At 39.1% G+C, this 17,270-nt stretch overlaps 1 pseudogene; it reads right to left on the bottom strand.

Moving 5' to 3' along the window:
• Window positions 1–648: 648 nt before the first annotated feature.
• LOC138373535 (xylosyltransferase 1-like) lies at window positions 649–15,577 on the bottom strand (annotated as a pseudogene).
• Window positions 15,578–17,270: the final 1,693 nt, after the last annotated feature.

The raw sequence follows: 17,270 nt of genomic DNA, 5'->3' as shown, positions 1-17,270 counted from the left end.
GTTGAGAGGTGGGACCAAAGAGCCAAAGCTCAACCCCCGCAAGCACAAATAGGTAAGTACAAATAGGTGAGTACACACACACACACACACACACACACACACACACACACACACACACACACACACACACACACACACACACACACACACACACACACACACACACAGTAAAATAAATAAAGTTACCTTGGCTGATGACATTCGATAAAATAATTGTATGCACTGTGCATTTTACTTTCATATTTTTATATAAATTAATTTCATCTTGTAACACTGATCATGTGCTGTATTGATATCACATCAATTGCACAAAACAAATATTAAACACTAGAAACACGGGAATAGCAGTTATAAGGATATATTGTATTCTAACATTAATTTCTAGTGAATTTGAATGCTATAAGTCACTTAGCAAACAATTTACATCCAGCAACGCGCATCAAGCAATATCAACACTTAATGGTTACACCAACTTTACATGCAAAGCCTTTATTCCTGACACAGTGGCATATATCAATATCTGGTAATGATGTAATACCTATTAATAATGCCCATCATTTTTGTTTATATATATCATGCCTATAGACATACCTATTAAGTCTTTGCTCTTTTTATATAAATTATGTAAATCTATACACAGAGCCATACTTATCTGAATTCGCCACTTCCGACTCGGTAGGAATCGGTAATTCTCTCACTCGGTTGGTCCACTTCTCCAAGGTGAGACTTGGGATCGGGAGACCGAGAGCTTCATGGCGTTTTTTCAGAGGGATCAAGGAACGAACACACTCTGGCTCATCTGGACTAGCAATGTAGCAAGAATCTTGAATAGTGTAGAACCTGTCATGAGGGCAGATATTCAACATTTGTCACATTTTGCATGTTGGTTCAGTTTACATGTTATTAGTCACCCGTCAAACTGAATTGAAAATGATTAATAAGGCAAGGTAAAATTTAAGGATATTCAATAGTATAAATATTAAAATTCTGCCTTTAGTTTTTCACACTTAAAATAACAGCACATTCAAATTAAAATCAACCTTAAAATATATTGGAACCTTGAAAATCTGAACCTCAGTACAGTACAAGGAAAACTATAAATTCTTTAAGAATTTGCTCTCGGACCCTAAGTTTCAAAACTTTTAATGAAACTCTAAACTGCTTTAGCATTAACATACTATAGCTAATCATATTTAATCAGTATTTTTTATATTGGTATACATTTAGTAGTAAAAATTATTAGAAAAATATTAAACCCTACTGAACTCTTACTTAACATTATAAAACAAGCATTGAATTTAATGAAATGCAATTTCTGGGTGAGCCCCAGTGGCTCCCTACAGCTATATGCTGAGATGGTTACTATCTACTGGGTCACATCAGCTGTAACGTTCTAGAGGCCTATTGAGGCCAGAACCCGACTCCATCACAGAGTCACAGGGAGCAATGACATTTACTACTGTCACCACATTCGGGATGGCATCCAGAAAGTCGGCGAGACAAAAACAAACAAATGGTGGATTCAGGAGAGACCGAAGGCTCAAAACCAGCTGAAAGAGCTCCCCCAACTATGTAAACAAACTATCAAAATCTCTCAAAACATGTGCGATTTTGCTCACCCCACCTACCCCACTCATTTGAGGGGAAAGGGAAGGAGGTGGCCTAATGCCAGCTTGTGTTCCCAAGCTCAGTTCTAGGGAAAAATGTAGGCAGCCACCTGACAACTTGGAAGAAGGGGATCAGGAAGCCACCGAGACTCACCCAGAAATTTACTACCAAAAGCACAGATTGCCCAAAGCAAAAATGACAAAGGCAAAGTTTAGTCCCCTACACAACTGCTCGAAATTTACTATCTTAGAAGTCTATAAAGTGAGAAACTACAATAGAGAAAGATGTAATCCAGTGATGACCCAACAACACATCAAATAATGAAGAAAGGACAACGTTCTGGTCTGTCTTGAGCCATTATCAAATCGTGTCTTGATAATGGTCCAGGACAGACTGAAAGGTCATTGTTTCTTCATTTTATTTATTGGTTGTGAGGGCATATATTTCTTCAATGATTGCAACTGCATGCAACAGCCCCAATCACAATGGTGGTCACCTTGGAAGCTATCAATTAACAGAAAATGTGTGCGAGAGCAGCCACAGAGATTCGCTGTATGTCAAATCGAGAAGAGGTGCACACCACACTGTCTCCAGTCGAGTATGAGGAATCACCCGTCACTGGGTCGTCAGCCTCACTCCAATGCATAAATGCTTTTCCAGAGAAATGACTTGGGGTCTCTATACCCAGAACCGGTACCCAATAATTAAGTGGAAAAAATGTATGAGGCAGTACGTAGGGAAATGCTGACAAAAAGACAAAAACTAATAATAATGTTTATTCAGCAAATTTATTAATACATTGGGAGCTTTACATTACTTTAATCAAGAGTGGCTCAACAAAACCATACAAATCACACACAGCAGGAATCGTTCCCACGGTGTTGATATGAGAAGACACACGGTCTCTACTCACTTGCACGGAACAATAGTGAAGTAACTGAATAATAGTGAACACCCCGACAGTTACTGCCTAACGACATCTGATTGGAGTTCCAACAGAACACTCGGGCAATACACAACAATATCAAGAAATTCACAGTAACACCATCAATGACATCAATAATGCACACAATATCACTGTATCACTGAAATCAATTTCACAATGATTTATTAATAATTGAAATACACATACATCACTGAGAGACTATATGTGGTGTATGTTAATTCTCTGAGCACTTCCCACTCAGGTCAGGTAAACATCTTGACATTTGTGGGTCACCTCAGTTGTTTTACCACTCAACTGAAGTGGTTGGAAAGGAGGTATACTTAATCGGTCGGTTAATTACCAAGATCTACACGGGGCAACCCTGGGAAAAGTAGTAGAGATTTGTACTTACTGTGGGCCGGCCTTGACACATTCCCTCCCAATACAAACACACATCCATAATAGTTGGATGATGATGTGTTGGCTGCACTGACACTGGCTTGACTCATGGATTGCATAGATGGCGGTCTCTTCTTCTCATTAACCTCATTCACTACCACACGTGGTTGAACATGCGAGGTTACTCGGTCAACTTAATGGATGGCAACTCCAAAGAACATGCATGACTACGTGAGACATGGGGCAGGGCATCACGGAACAATGAACGTGTTGGCTCCGTGTGCGAAGCTGGACTTTCACACTGCAACATGTATGGTACACACACTTGTGGACCCTGGGTCGGCACTTTAGGTTGGGTTTAAGTCACAAAACAAAATAATCGGGTAGCAAGTTTAGAATTATTTCAAATCTTTCAGTAATCAAGCGGCGATAATCTGTAGATCACACACATAACTCTGATAACCTCAATCCTTCACTATGAACATGGACTGAACAGATAATATCCAATAGCACTTGGCTGTTAATACTGTAACAGTCACCGGGTTATATGCAGACGATGAGTCACAATAACATGGCTGAAGATATGACGACAATAGTGCCAGTTCCATAATGATATATGACTGCATAATATGGTTTATTGATACATCACAGATCAAGTAAATGTAATAGCTCAAAAAGTTATAAAGTTCTTGGTGATGATGGCTAACAACAAGTGTAAAATTGGAAAATAAACAGTAATATTGGTGTAACTGTTTACACTACATTCAAGTGGAGGTCGCTAAATTAAAGTGTGTAGAAGTGGGAGTGAACTGTACATCACTGGTGATTGTGCAAAAGTACTTTCTACAAAACTACACTAAATACTGTATGTGGCTGGATAGTAGCAGGATTACTTAATAACGACCTTTAGATAAGGTGTAATAACAACAATATTTAGATAAATTATATAGCAGCAGCAAAAAGTACATTTTGCATTGTCACTAGAATGCATTCCCTATTTGCCCTCATTCAATGTTCACAAATGTACCATTTATGTCAATATTCACAAATTCAAAGTGCTGAAGTTTTACTGGAATGCATCCCTTAAAGGGCTCACTGTACCTTGTGACTAACACATCGATCCACTGTGACAGCTGTGGACCATATAAAGTTGAGTGAGAGGCAGAGACTTCCTGTGCTGAGGAGTTGCCATGATGTCCCAGACTAAGGAGGAGGCAAGTATTACTGAGATCTGCATCAGTGTAGGATCCCGATGGCCCTTTGTTTAGTGCCCTGAAAATTGCAAACAATTTCATCATAAAATGAAATTATCAATGAATTTCATAAAGAAAATACCATGTTTGGACAATGGGTGGAGATGGAAGTGGCACAACAGCACAAAAAGCTGAACATGTAAAGAACAGAGTGCAGCGTGAAATGTAATGCCCCAGTCCGAGTGGTTCCTTTGCAGCTTCCCTTAGTTTCTGTTACCAGTACAATAAATATAAGACACTGATTGTCAGATTCCCAGTGACAATCTTGGTACACCAGGGACAAGTACATTTCTCCAGGCATAATGCCTCTGAATAATGTTTGGAATATTAAATTGGCAAACAAAATCCTAGAACAAGTTAATCCCCCACTAATTAAACTACCCCTACCACCATCAGGTAGTACAACAGCCACCTGTTGTGGTGGCCCCACCACTTCCAAGTGACCAAGTGGTGGGGCCTGATCCATCCAAGACTCAGGAAATGAAGCCACTTCACATGTTTAACTGGCACAAATGAGACTACACTTATTATAGATAAATTGACTCGCCCTCTTTATGACTAAGTGTCCTTGCATAAGGGGTTCCATGCTAAAAAAAAGTTTGATGGTATGTATGCAGTTTATTAATATCTCTTGCTGTAAGGCCATTGCAGTGGCATAGATATAGCCATTTTCAGGTATTTTGTTAAAGAGAAACTATTTGATAATTTATTCATTGCTTATTTGTGGCAACTTTTGTCCTTCCTTGTTTATGAGAAATAGGGCTCAGTGTTGGCATGTTGTATGCATCGTCTCAAGTTTGGTCTTTTTCAATCAGAAGTCATCTGTTATGGTCATATTGTACTATTTTCCAGTATCTGAGAGGTTGTTTAACTCGTTTCCTTACTAGTTGAGTGAACATATATCTACTAACTTGTCCAGGGTCTGAATCTGTCCAGTGTTTGTGCAGTTTTCACATAGGGTGTCTGTTTTTCCAGGTGGGGAATATGTTGAATCCTCCCACCCAGTTAAAGCTGATGTAAACCTTGTCCCTTCTACTCCCAGGTGCATTTCCATTGGCTTGTTGATGGCATGGCTATGCATCCAGGTTTCCTCAAATAACATTTAGCTTCATTGCTAGCATCTGTTTTGTTGTTTTCAGGTGTTGGCATGGAAGGTCTTCAAGGAGTTTATTGTGCTCCTGTTGGGAGCTTCCATCAATGAATCAATAGAACATTGCCTGCTTCTGCTTTGTTCTGTGTAGTGAACTCAGTGGAGCGTTATAAATATAGTACTACAGATTCATAAATTCTCTACAAAATTAGAACATTTTACATTATATCTAATGATTAAGCAACTACATCACACAATTAAGTAAAATTCATAAATTCATCAATGTGAGTGTTCTCTTACCTGGCCTTCTTTGACTGATATTTGGCGGCCGTGCACGACCTGCAGCGGCAGTAGTGTCACAACATTATCAATCATCACTCTAACCATCCATGACCCGGGAAGCAATGGTTTACGCATATCAAAGTTGTGGGAAACTACCTGGTAAATGCAAAATAATTATAATTAGTGAGAAGCAATGCTGCAGATGTGGAATGAAATAAAAATATTGATGACATTATTATCCAAACCAAGTTGATCCAAGTCCTTCCTTTGTAGTGGGCGTTCTACTGCAGAGAAAATTCAGTTTCAGTGAAACATTTCTATTATGTTCTATTTCTTGACAATATGATTTTATTAAAACATTCTGTAAGGTATTTTGAAACTGAAGTTACAAATCCAAAAGTAAAATTTTATTTCAGAAAATATAACTAACAAATATATAGGGGAGCCGGTCGGCCGAGCGGACAGCACGCTGGACTGTCATTCTGTGGTCCCGGGTTCAATCCCGGCGCCGGCAAGAAACAATGTGCAGAGTTTCTTTCACCCTATGCCCCCTGTTACCTAGCAGTAAATAGGTACCTGGGTGTTAGTCAGCTGTCACGGGCTGCTTCCTGGGGGTGGAGGACTGGTCGAAGACCGGGCCACGGGGACACTAAAGCCTCGAAATCATCTCAAAATAACATCAAGATATATAAAAAATAAGTCACAATAATACTTTTTGTGCCTACGGGTCCCAGTAGTACAGTCGGGTTCGTTCTTGATTAACAATAGAAAATTCCAGGTTAGAATCCCGGGTGAGACAGAAATGGTTGGGCACATTACCTATCACCTAATGGATCTGTTCACCTAGCAGTAAGTGAGAAGGGATCTGACCAGCTGCAGCTCTCCTGGTGGCAACAATCGATACTAATTGGTTCAAGCTAATTTCAAATAAATTATTTCCTTTCGTTTGGAGAGTTGTTTGGCAGTTTCAAGGCTTTGGTTCTTGTGACTCCAGCAGATGCCTATAAAGCTTTGCTGACATTCTGATTTTTCCCCAGTGAAATGGCATAATGTCAATTACTCTCTGCCACTGTAAGGAGGGGCCAGGTTTTGGCTCTGGTCAACACTAGGCCAAAAAGAACTGTGACTGATGTGACTTTTGTAGCTTGTATGTATCTCCCTGTAGCTATCTTGCTGATAGCAAGATAGCTACTGAACCACAAATGAATTATAATAATAATAATAATAATTTTTATTTAGGCAAAGGTACATACATAAAGAGATTTTACAAAGTTTGTTGGCTTTATAGATAAGAGCTAGTACATACAATGCCTAAAGCCACTATTACGCAAAGCGTTTCGGGCAGGAAAATTCTCCTAGAAAAACAAGACACCCTCCTCCAGTGTGTCTCATTTTTCCCTAGCCCAATCAAAATTATCTAGTCTGCAGAGCTCAGGTTCCTTGCTCTATGAGCTGGCTAATTTTGAGTCTCATTACTGGGAAATAGATAGGCTTATTTTCCACTCTAAGGCCTGCTGATGTGAAGTGGCTGTCAAGACTTGCTCTATTCCTGTGTTGTCAGGTCTTGTGTTTCACTTGAGGCTATGCATAGTTTGGCTGTTATTTCCTGAGCATGTGTCTTATCTGGCCGATTTACTTCTGTATATGTCATTATGGACAATTAAGATGTGGTTATTTTGTGGAATTGTGATTTTTGAGTCCAGCTTCTGGGGTCCATGAATGAAGCAACTGAGGAGGACTCCCAGAAAATGTTCCAGAGTGAAAGGGTTAATAGTGAAATTACAAACATAAACAACATACAGTATTGTATATTTCCTACTGCAAGAACAAAACAAAAAAACAAGAAATTGTAAATATTAGGGCAACAGCTTACAGATGGAAACATGATGACAAGACCTGTTCTCCAGGTTCCAAGGTGATCTTCCCTTCAGCAGCAAGAGTTGAAGTTGGATCACTAAGTACAACAAGTGGGTGCTGTACGGTGTCCTCTCCAGCAACTCTGGCATCACCTGTTACTCCTCCAGACCATCTTCTAACCACAGTTATATCACTGTTGGGGCCCAGAGCTCCACCCAAGTTGCGAAAAACTTGCTCTTTCACATCAAATTCTGACCCTACCTTTAAAATCCTGTAAGAAAAACAAGTATTAAGAAATTAGTCTTTATGTTCTGATAAAGCTTCCTCAAGGCTCAAGTGAGAAATTAAATATTAACATTTTTATATTATTAATTATTCCTAAATGTAAAGACAAGATAATCAAATGATACTATTCATACTTACAAGTAATCTATGGTTTGTTTTCTCAAAGGACAGTCTATATTTGAAAAGTGGAAAAATTCAAGTCTCGATCGGAAACGCTCTCAGGCTGTCAATATTGCCTATGTACTGAACCAAAAGTCCCCTGAAACAAAATCAGTCATATTTTTCTATCTTAATATGACCGCTATTCCACAGTCGACCTGCAATCACAATAAACATATTTTAAAGATACATACACGCTTTCTGTACAGAAAATAAAAATGAATAAGAAAATCTATTACAAATATAAACCTCTGCATTTATCATGAAAAACATATATGTGGGAATAAATTTATTACTTTAGCTATACAGTCATACGCAGCAACTCCTTTAGCCATCAGAGATCACACAAATTTTGTTTGGAAATCATCTTGAATGGCAGAAACACTCATTTATGCTTAATGATATTACCCGAGGCATATAATGAAGCCATTCAAGTACTCTAGAGTCCTATCAAAGTGAGAGCTTCAGGTAAGTGTCCCTTAATTCCATCAGCTGATGATCCTTATAAACAGGTTTAACAATACTGCACAAAGTTCTTGAAAAGTATGTGATCATAATACAACAAATTAAAAATTATAATGACAAGGATCAAATCTAAGAAGTTTAATCTGAAGTATATAGCTACACATGAAACCCAGTATCAAATTAATACAAATTATAAATAAACTGGTGCTAGATAAACTAGTTTAAGTCAACAAACTTAAAAATCAAAGGGATAAACTGAGTTCAGTGCAACCTTTATTCAGCAAACTTAATGGGACAAGGCCCAATTCAACTCAACCACTGTAACTAGACATTAAAGCAGCGATCTTGTTTCTTGCAAGTCAGTGTTCAATCCCCTAACCGCTTAAGTGGTTGGGCACCATTTCTTTCCTCCATTTTATTCCAAATCCTTATCTTCATCCCTTCCAAGTGCTACATATTCATAAAGGCTTAATGCTCTCTCTTTGGCTTCAACGAACACTTGTTAAGTGTTTGGCAAATTGGTGATAAGATCCAACTTGCAAACATGCGTTGCAATTGGAGGTTCGCTGGAGCAAGGTTTGACAGATTGAGGTTTCCGTGTACTCTTCAACTTTCTGTAGTTTACATCAATAAATTATTCTTTCACATCAACTTATGACCAGTTAACACACATTAAGACTAATAATATCTGTCAAAGCATTTAACCACTGTGTGTACAATTAACACCATATATTACCATGAATGTATCACCAAGATGGTATGAATGAACCTGAAGAACTAAAGTTGCATACACATTGCATTTGTTCTTCTCGGCGTTGACGAGCTGAGCCAACGCCCTGGTACCAAGTCTAGCCCCTGCATGGTAGAGCGTCAATGCTGCAGCATTTCCACCATCCAGCTTATCCTTGTTATGGGGTAACGATTTTTCAAGTATCTCTCTAGCCCAGGAGTGGCTACCATTGAAAATTAGAAAAAAATATGTAAGAATATGATAAACAGTACTATACTGAATTATACTACGAAAAACATGGCTGCACAATATCTGGAAATCTTACAAAAAAAAAAGGATAGGTGCATACTGCAGAAGCACAACCAGGAGTAATAAGGTAAGCAGTAAGAAGGGATAGAAGACAAGATCTACCAGGACTTAGTTTATTGTATTAATACTATCCCAATTGACCCTAGCCTTAGTTCATAATATAAAATAATAATAATACCGTAATAATGATAGTAATGACAGCACCATAGGAAGAGCAATTGGGGTAAATAAGTTCAGCCTGAGACAGTTAGGGAGTTGTACAGACCAACTGGCATCACCTCGTGCTTGAGGTGATGCCATCCCCCCCCTCTCCCAGGCACAAGGTATATGGCCCATCCCCATACAAGAATGCTCATGTAGGACCAGTCCAAAAATGGAAGAACCATTCAATAGTTAGCAACTACTCACCTGTGTCATGCAAGATATTCACAGCAATCAAATCAATATTAAAATTTGTTGATCTGAACATTCTTTAATGTTGTCTGGTTGGTTAATTTGAGAATAGTGTTATCTTGAGGTTACCTTGAGATGATTTCGGGGCTTTTTAGTGTCCCCGCGGCCCGGTCCACGACCAGGCCTCCACCCCCAGGAAGCAGCCCGTGACAGCTGACTAACTCCCAGGTACCTATTTACTGCTAGGTAACAGGGGCATTCAGGGTGAAAGAAACTTTGCCCATTTGTTTCTGCCTCGTGCGGGAATCGAACCCGCGCCACAGAATTACGAGTCCTGCGCGCTATCCACCAGGCTACGAGGCCCCCTACCAGGCTACGAGGCCCCCGAGGCTACCAGGCTACGAGTGTAATAGCCTTTAATAAAGAGGTCATTCATAAAAACTTTTAAAAATCAGATGATGATTTAAGATAATGTTGTTGTCTTACATGCTACAAGAAACTTGCCACATTCAAATAAAAAGAAATTATCAAAACCTACAAACCATTCTGCCTACAGAAAATTACTGCAAGGTAATAGAGATCACGTAAGAATAAGCAACGGTGTCCTACTATGGGGGATGCCAAGTGAGCTCACTAGTTCACTTTAATGGTTACTAGAGCTACACTTGGTCTCTTTCATTTTCTCAGACTCTTTATTACTCTTGCAAATGAACACGGCTTGGTCATACTTTGACTATATATGTCCTATTTATTGCAACCAAAATTATCTCAATGCCAGCATGTAATCCCTACTTTACCTATAATATGTCCAAACATGAACATGGTAATTATTTGACAAATATTTAAAGTATTCAAAACAAATTCTGAAATGTTCTCATTCTTATACAAGGTCACTTCTTTAAAATATTATGGAGGGGGACTGCCAGATAAAACAGAACAGAAAAATTAGAGAGAAAAAGGTATCAACAGACATAAAACCATATAACTTATATTTTAACAAATTGGTAAAATGTGCTTACAAGAGTAATAGGGAGTGTAGAGCCATGCATCCACCTGGTTAATAATTGCTTGGCTCATCACTGGCTCAAAGTTGCGAGCAAAAAACAGGTTGCGTGATGAAGAAGCCAGAAACAAACAAGATTGTGAGTACAAGAAACTCTTCTTCCTAAGTGGCCCCTCAGTGTCACTCCGAGCAAGGGCCTGGATACAATAACTCTCACTATGTCTTCAATGACCTCTGCCCCACGGTTATGAGGAACTTTTCATATGGTCATGTCACCTGGCTGCCAAGAAAAGGTCAAGGTCAACTCACTACTAAACAGAATACAGAATATTTCTCCTGAGAGCAACCAAGCAGCCTATATTAAAAAAATATATTTAATATTTATCATGAGTAAATGCTTTAGTAATATTTTTTTAGTATTCAGAAAAATTCAAGCATGAATGTAATGAAGCACTCTTCTCTGGCTGACTGCAGCAGCTTCCTGGTGCTAGTACACACACAAACAGAGTTCTACCAGGTCTGTAGACTTGCTAAAACTTATCTAACAATAGGATCAGGACTGTTGTGCTTGTAGACGTAAGGGAAACATGGAGATCTGAGGTGGAACCAAGTAAAACTCAGCCAGAGAGTAAAGGCGAAACAAAACAAACTACATTCAGTATCTTGATTATAGATCGAAAAGATTGAAACAAGGCAAGGAAGCTAACCCAAGGTTTACAATTCATGCAACAGTTACCAGGTGTGCTACCAGATGGTAACTAGGGCTCCTTTCAAGTTCAGCTACTCTACACCCTCACATAAGTGCTGTCACTCTAGATGCAACCTAGCCCTCCCCCCCCCCTCAAGGAAAAAACACCAAAGAGGACCGAGCACAGGTGGGTAGGGACATCATCAAGAACCAATCAACAATCTCAATGGTCCCAAATATAACTAACAATTAGAGCCATTAAAATACCCAATAGTGCCAGACACGAGGGATGTGAAGCCAACTACTTCACACCGAACTGCATAAACCAGACGTGAATAAGCATATGGAACCACATAACTAAACTGAAAGAATTCCTGTTCACCACTCAAGAAGAACCCCAGAAAGATACAAAGAATCCCCCACAAACCAGACTATAGCCTCGCGTCATTTATCGACTCTACAACAGGGCTGACAAGCGGGCCAAGTCCAAAGCACTACCCTGAGCAAAACAACTGAAGAGAAGCAGCTCCAGAAAGGAGGATGCCTGAACCCCTTCACAGCAGAATTTTCTATAGAGGAAATGGGAATGCAAAATGACACCAGAGAAGATGACACTAAACAAAAGTTGGGTGAACTTTTTATTTGTTTAGGACAGTTAAGGCTCGGCTCCCACTCAACCCTCCCTGCCAAGGGCTTGAATCTAACAAAAATTGCTAGCAAAGCATTTGACGCGCACAGTACTACTATGCTACAAGGACTGTTGTAATTTATCTAGACAAGGAGAGTGATCCCTGTTGAGATGATGGTGTAATACATGCAAGACCACGTGAGTAAAGGTGTGGTTGGCCAGGTTCCAGCTAGCGTGGCTTCATTCTTCTATCTTGAATCAAGATAAGTAGCCTGTTTATTTCATCTGCACTTCCCAGGTGAGTTTTACTCAGTCTTGGGATGATCTTGGATCCCATGCACCCTTTGCCTCTATGAGCATACCAGGTTCTGGTGCTTGTGTTAGACATGCCTACACAAGTTCAGAGGCCTGGTAGCATGCTGCTTCCAAAAGCCAGACCAAAATTATGCACTGAAGTAACACACACTTTAGCAAATATCATCAGTCAATAATGGATTTCTTTAACTGAATTACAACAAAAGATTTTCTTAACACAGGCAATGTAAATGCTTTCTGTTAAGGTTAAAGCAATGGTTGGAATATAGCTTCCACCTATTGATAATATAATTATTCACTCGATAATATAATTATAACTAACCTCGAGCTTGACCCAGTCTCCTGGAATGAAGACATTGGGTGAGCATCCGCACCAGTCAACAATGTGTTTGTACTGACACTTGCAACCCAGTTTCCTTTTCCAGTTAGTTACATGGAGATCGTTGTCCATGAATGACTGGCAGAATCGCGAGTTGCGCAAGACAATATGAAAGAATGACTGGAAAAATAAAACGAAGGTTTAGGCTATCTCTGAAAAGCCACAAATGTCTTTTGGGTAATCATCATAAAAGTTCTAATATTGCACCTCATGCATATCTTCTTTGCTGGAAATTATGTCATTCATATACACTCAAGATTTAACTGTAATTAAATAGTTAACATATTGTTTCACATATTAAGGGGCAAATAAATATGAATACATTTCAGCATAAAATGTTTACAATAACACACACACGCATGTCAAACTTTTAGACATAATAAAAATAAATTATATAATCACCTCATACAAAACTGCAACTTGAATCGATAAAATTGTTAAGGAGCAAATTTTGAACGGATCTCCATCAATAACAAGACTCCATAAATTCAAACTAAGAAAACAAGGGAAACAATACATTCATGTAAATTCCAATTTGTAAGCTATGATAGATGGATGGAGAGTATTGAATGAAAGGGTTACATATGAAGTGTATATACTGCAGATCAGAACCATCGAAAGTTTCAAAACTGTAGGTGGCAAATAGCACAAAATGATAATATACATATTGATACGGTAATCTCTTAGGCAAGGAGATCCTGCCTATTCCATTACCGCCTATTCAACAACATATCTGCATACTCCAGTATAAGAAATCAACATCAAGAACATCAACAATAAGTGTTCAGAACCTGTGTCAGACAGACACCACCCCTCCCTCTACCCTCAAGTACCCGAGACACCAGGACACTGCTGTCTGTCTGGGGGCCCAGCGCCACTCGACGGTCGACCAGCCCTTAATTGCTTGTTTGAGACTGCCGGCGATAGTTCCCTGCACATCAGCGCCACCTACACTAGGCCTGGACGCCTATATAAGCAGCTCACCACCAGCCAGTCCTCACAATACACTTCGTGCTCTCAGCAGTAACGTCTACTGTAACCTTCCAGGAAACCGTAGATGCGTGCTGCTTATTGTATGTTATATATTTCACCTTAATTTGCTATTAGCGTAACTGTCACCTGTTCATATTACATTGTGTTTTGTGTTTCGCCAAGTAGATTATGGGAGTTGCTTTATTTGTTGTTAAAGTCATTTTTTATTATATATTTAAAGTTTTTCATTCTTTGAACTTTACCCGCAGCTCTCACACCGTAAAGAGGTCAGAAGCAGTTTTATTTACTTTGTTTTATTTTTTTTTTCATTTAATGTGATTGGCATTCCACCTGCCAGAAGAGCCACTGTTATATTCTTTCTTTTACGTCACATATACTAATTTTACAGTACATATAATAATTTTTCAATAAGTATCCTTTTCTTTTATATTCCTAATACGCTAAAGTTGGAAGATAGAAGAAAAAGATGTGATATGACCACTACGTACAAAACAGCATTAGGAATTGACAAAATTGACAAAGAATTTTTGAAAACTGCAGCTTCAAAAACATGAAGACTAAAATTCAAACTAAGGAAACAAAGCTGCTGAAGAAACATTAGAAAGTTCACTATTTCAAACAGAGTGGTAGACGGTTGTAACAAGTTAAGTGAAAAGGTGGTGGAAGCCTAAACCATCAGTACAGTAATTTTAAAGCATTATATGACAAAGAACACCAGGAGGAAAACAGGGACACCATGAGCCACAATTATCATTTAACCTCACCTAGGTAATTACAAGAGTATGAGGAAGGAACTACTCTTTCAGTGCATGAGTAGTGAACAGGAGGAAAACTTAAAGGTGGTAATGGAAGCCAACTAAATTCGCTACATTAAATGTAGATAACAGAGAAAAAAGAAATTAAAATAATTTTTTAACTAGATACCTGATGATGAAAAGGCAGGCCCAAGAGCTAATCCTTCCAACCTACAAGGAACATGCTAGCACAAACACACACTGTTGAAACGGGAATAATTAAAATGAAATAAAATCTGAGACAAGGGGCACAGGCATTCTGGAATGCTTACCTCGGCAGGTAACAGCGAATAGGAATAAGATTTCTTGAGGCCTTTCACAAGCTGATCCTGACTGTTAACTACATATTCAACAAAATCGCGATTGAGACACAGCCAGTCACTCCCTCCATCTACGGGAATTCCTGTTGAAAGAGCACGCAGTAAGATCAACTTTATGGGGAGGAAAATGAGAGGATTTAGTTTTTCTGTTAAAATTTATATTTATTGTAATTAAGATACTGATAAGTTGCAGCATGGTGGTGGTTTTGAGATAAAACATATGAGAAAAAGCAATTAATTAATAAACTGATGGACATATTGCACATGCTTACAAATGATAAAGCATTATATGAATAAGTGTTTGAAATGTGTGTGTTTGTATTTTATGGGTTTATATGCAATAGTACTGAAGTGCAGACAGGTTCAAACATCTATGTTCTACATGGCTATTATACCCGATAAAAAATTTAAATAGATTTATTTTAAGTGTTATCTTCCTATTTCTTGATTTATTTGTGAATACAGTATACTGATATCAGTGGTGGTGATTAAATTCCATAATTACACTTGACTTCTACCTTTTCCCGGTTTTGTGCCTTCTATTGATAATTACTTACTTCTCCTACCTTTTGTAAGTGAAGATTGAGAATGCACAATTAATGCTCCAAATTGGTCTTTGAAGCAGCTACAGTCTAAAAGTAATAAATGGAACTCTTCTAGCATTTTAAACTGTAATTCACTGGTAACACAAATTTCAGTCATTTGAACTGAGCAATGTAGGAAAACACTCAAAATCAGATTGACTTTGAACAATTTTGGTGTGAAGGTGACTTGCGAAAAGTCTTGAGCTTCACAATATACCAAACATAACTAGATTTTCTGCAGTAGGAACCTACAAAACAACAACAACAATAATGGACCTATCAATAGCCTGCCCTTCATTTTGCCAAATATGCACACAAGCCTAATCAACATTTACTTATGTTATGGTAAAGCAAGGGTTTATTTTCCATCCAAAGTGGCAATACCATTCAGGAACAAGAGTGATGAGATTTTCCCAGATCAAATAAAGACAATTCTGATAACATGTGACTAGTGCATCACAAAGTTTGAAATGTGCATTTCCATTCCAATTTCAAAGTCTGCTTTCATGTCAGCAGCCTTAATTAGGCATAAGACAATATTTTTTTGTCCCATTTATGGGACATCAAACCTGTTAGGTTTAGGTTCCCCCCTAGCTAAAGATACTACAATCTACGTGGCCATCCATCCAGTTACTGGCCAGACGCAAAGATGTTTAAAAAAGTAGTCAAATGATCCGCATATCATGCACTGCATCACGCCATTCATATTCCATCACAGAAATTCATAAAAAAAGCTCCATACAATACATTGCAAAGCTGAACTGAGCATGTTATTCATATTTTGCTCATCACAGTTCACCATTTCCCAATTAAAACAGTATTGAAGAATTAATGGTCTGTAATAAGTAATGACAAGATAAACTGTAAGTGATCAAAAGTGAATGAAGAAGTTTACACAAATGCTGAAGAATTTGTTGAACTCATAATGCAATGACATTCAGTTTGAGCACTTTATAAAGATTTTAACCAAGTAAAAACTATTAAACTAAGTTATTAAAATATTTATTATCCCTACAGCAATAAGCAATTGATTATTCACAACATTAGCCCTGACCAGTAAGCACAAATACCAGCGTTGAATATAATGAAACGCCATTTTTTGGGTGAGCTCCGAAGGCTCCCCCGGGACTATTCCGGTGGATATGCTAATGTCAGTCTTTGGCATCAGTCATGTGTATGGAGTTCTGTGGGCCTACTGGGGACCATGAGCTAGAACCTGTCCTCCTCAGAAGAGGCACGAGGAGCAATGGCCTATAGAAACCCCCGTGTGATTGGAAGCATTCTATGTCTGCCATCAACCGGGTCTGTCACCCAAAAAGGTAAGCGTACCAAAACAAACTCCTATTCTGATGAAAACTGCTACAAACAGCCGAACAAGTGTATAGAACTCTCCAAACAGAAACGAGCATGACGTCACACATCGCCGCGCCGCTGTCTGCGCAGCTTCCCTCCTCCCAGGTATGGAAAAGGGGGAGCCCCAAACCACTGCACTGGCAATCCACCTCCGAGTTCCGAGGCTGGACATCAAAACAAGCGAAAAACCCGCCGACCGGGGGAGGGAGGTTTGCCGGGAAGCCTCCGGGTCTCACCCAGAAAATGGCTTATTATTATATTCATCCTTGGTTTTCTGGGGGGGAGCCCCTACGGCCCCCCCGACATAACTACCCACAGTGGAAAACCAGAGGGACTTACCCGGGAGGCGGTCGCTGCTCACTTCTCAACCCGAAGTAGAGACAACTGGCTGCATTCGCCGACCCAAAGCGACACAGGCCCGACTAGGCCCAGGAACGTTCACGAGGTAGCACGCAGCC

The sequence above is a fragment of the Procambarus clarkii genome, chromosome 42, assembly GCF_040958095.1.
Source record: "Procambarus clarkii isolate CNS0578487 chromosome 42, FALCON_Pclarkii_2.0, whole genome shotgun sequence".
Taxonomy (NCBI): domain Eukaryota; kingdom Metazoa; phylum Arthropoda; class Malacostraca; order Decapoda; family Cambaridae; genus Procambarus; species Procambarus clarkii.
Note: the sequence above shows the minus strand (reverse complement) of the source record. Positions and strands in the feature narration are given on the sequence as shown.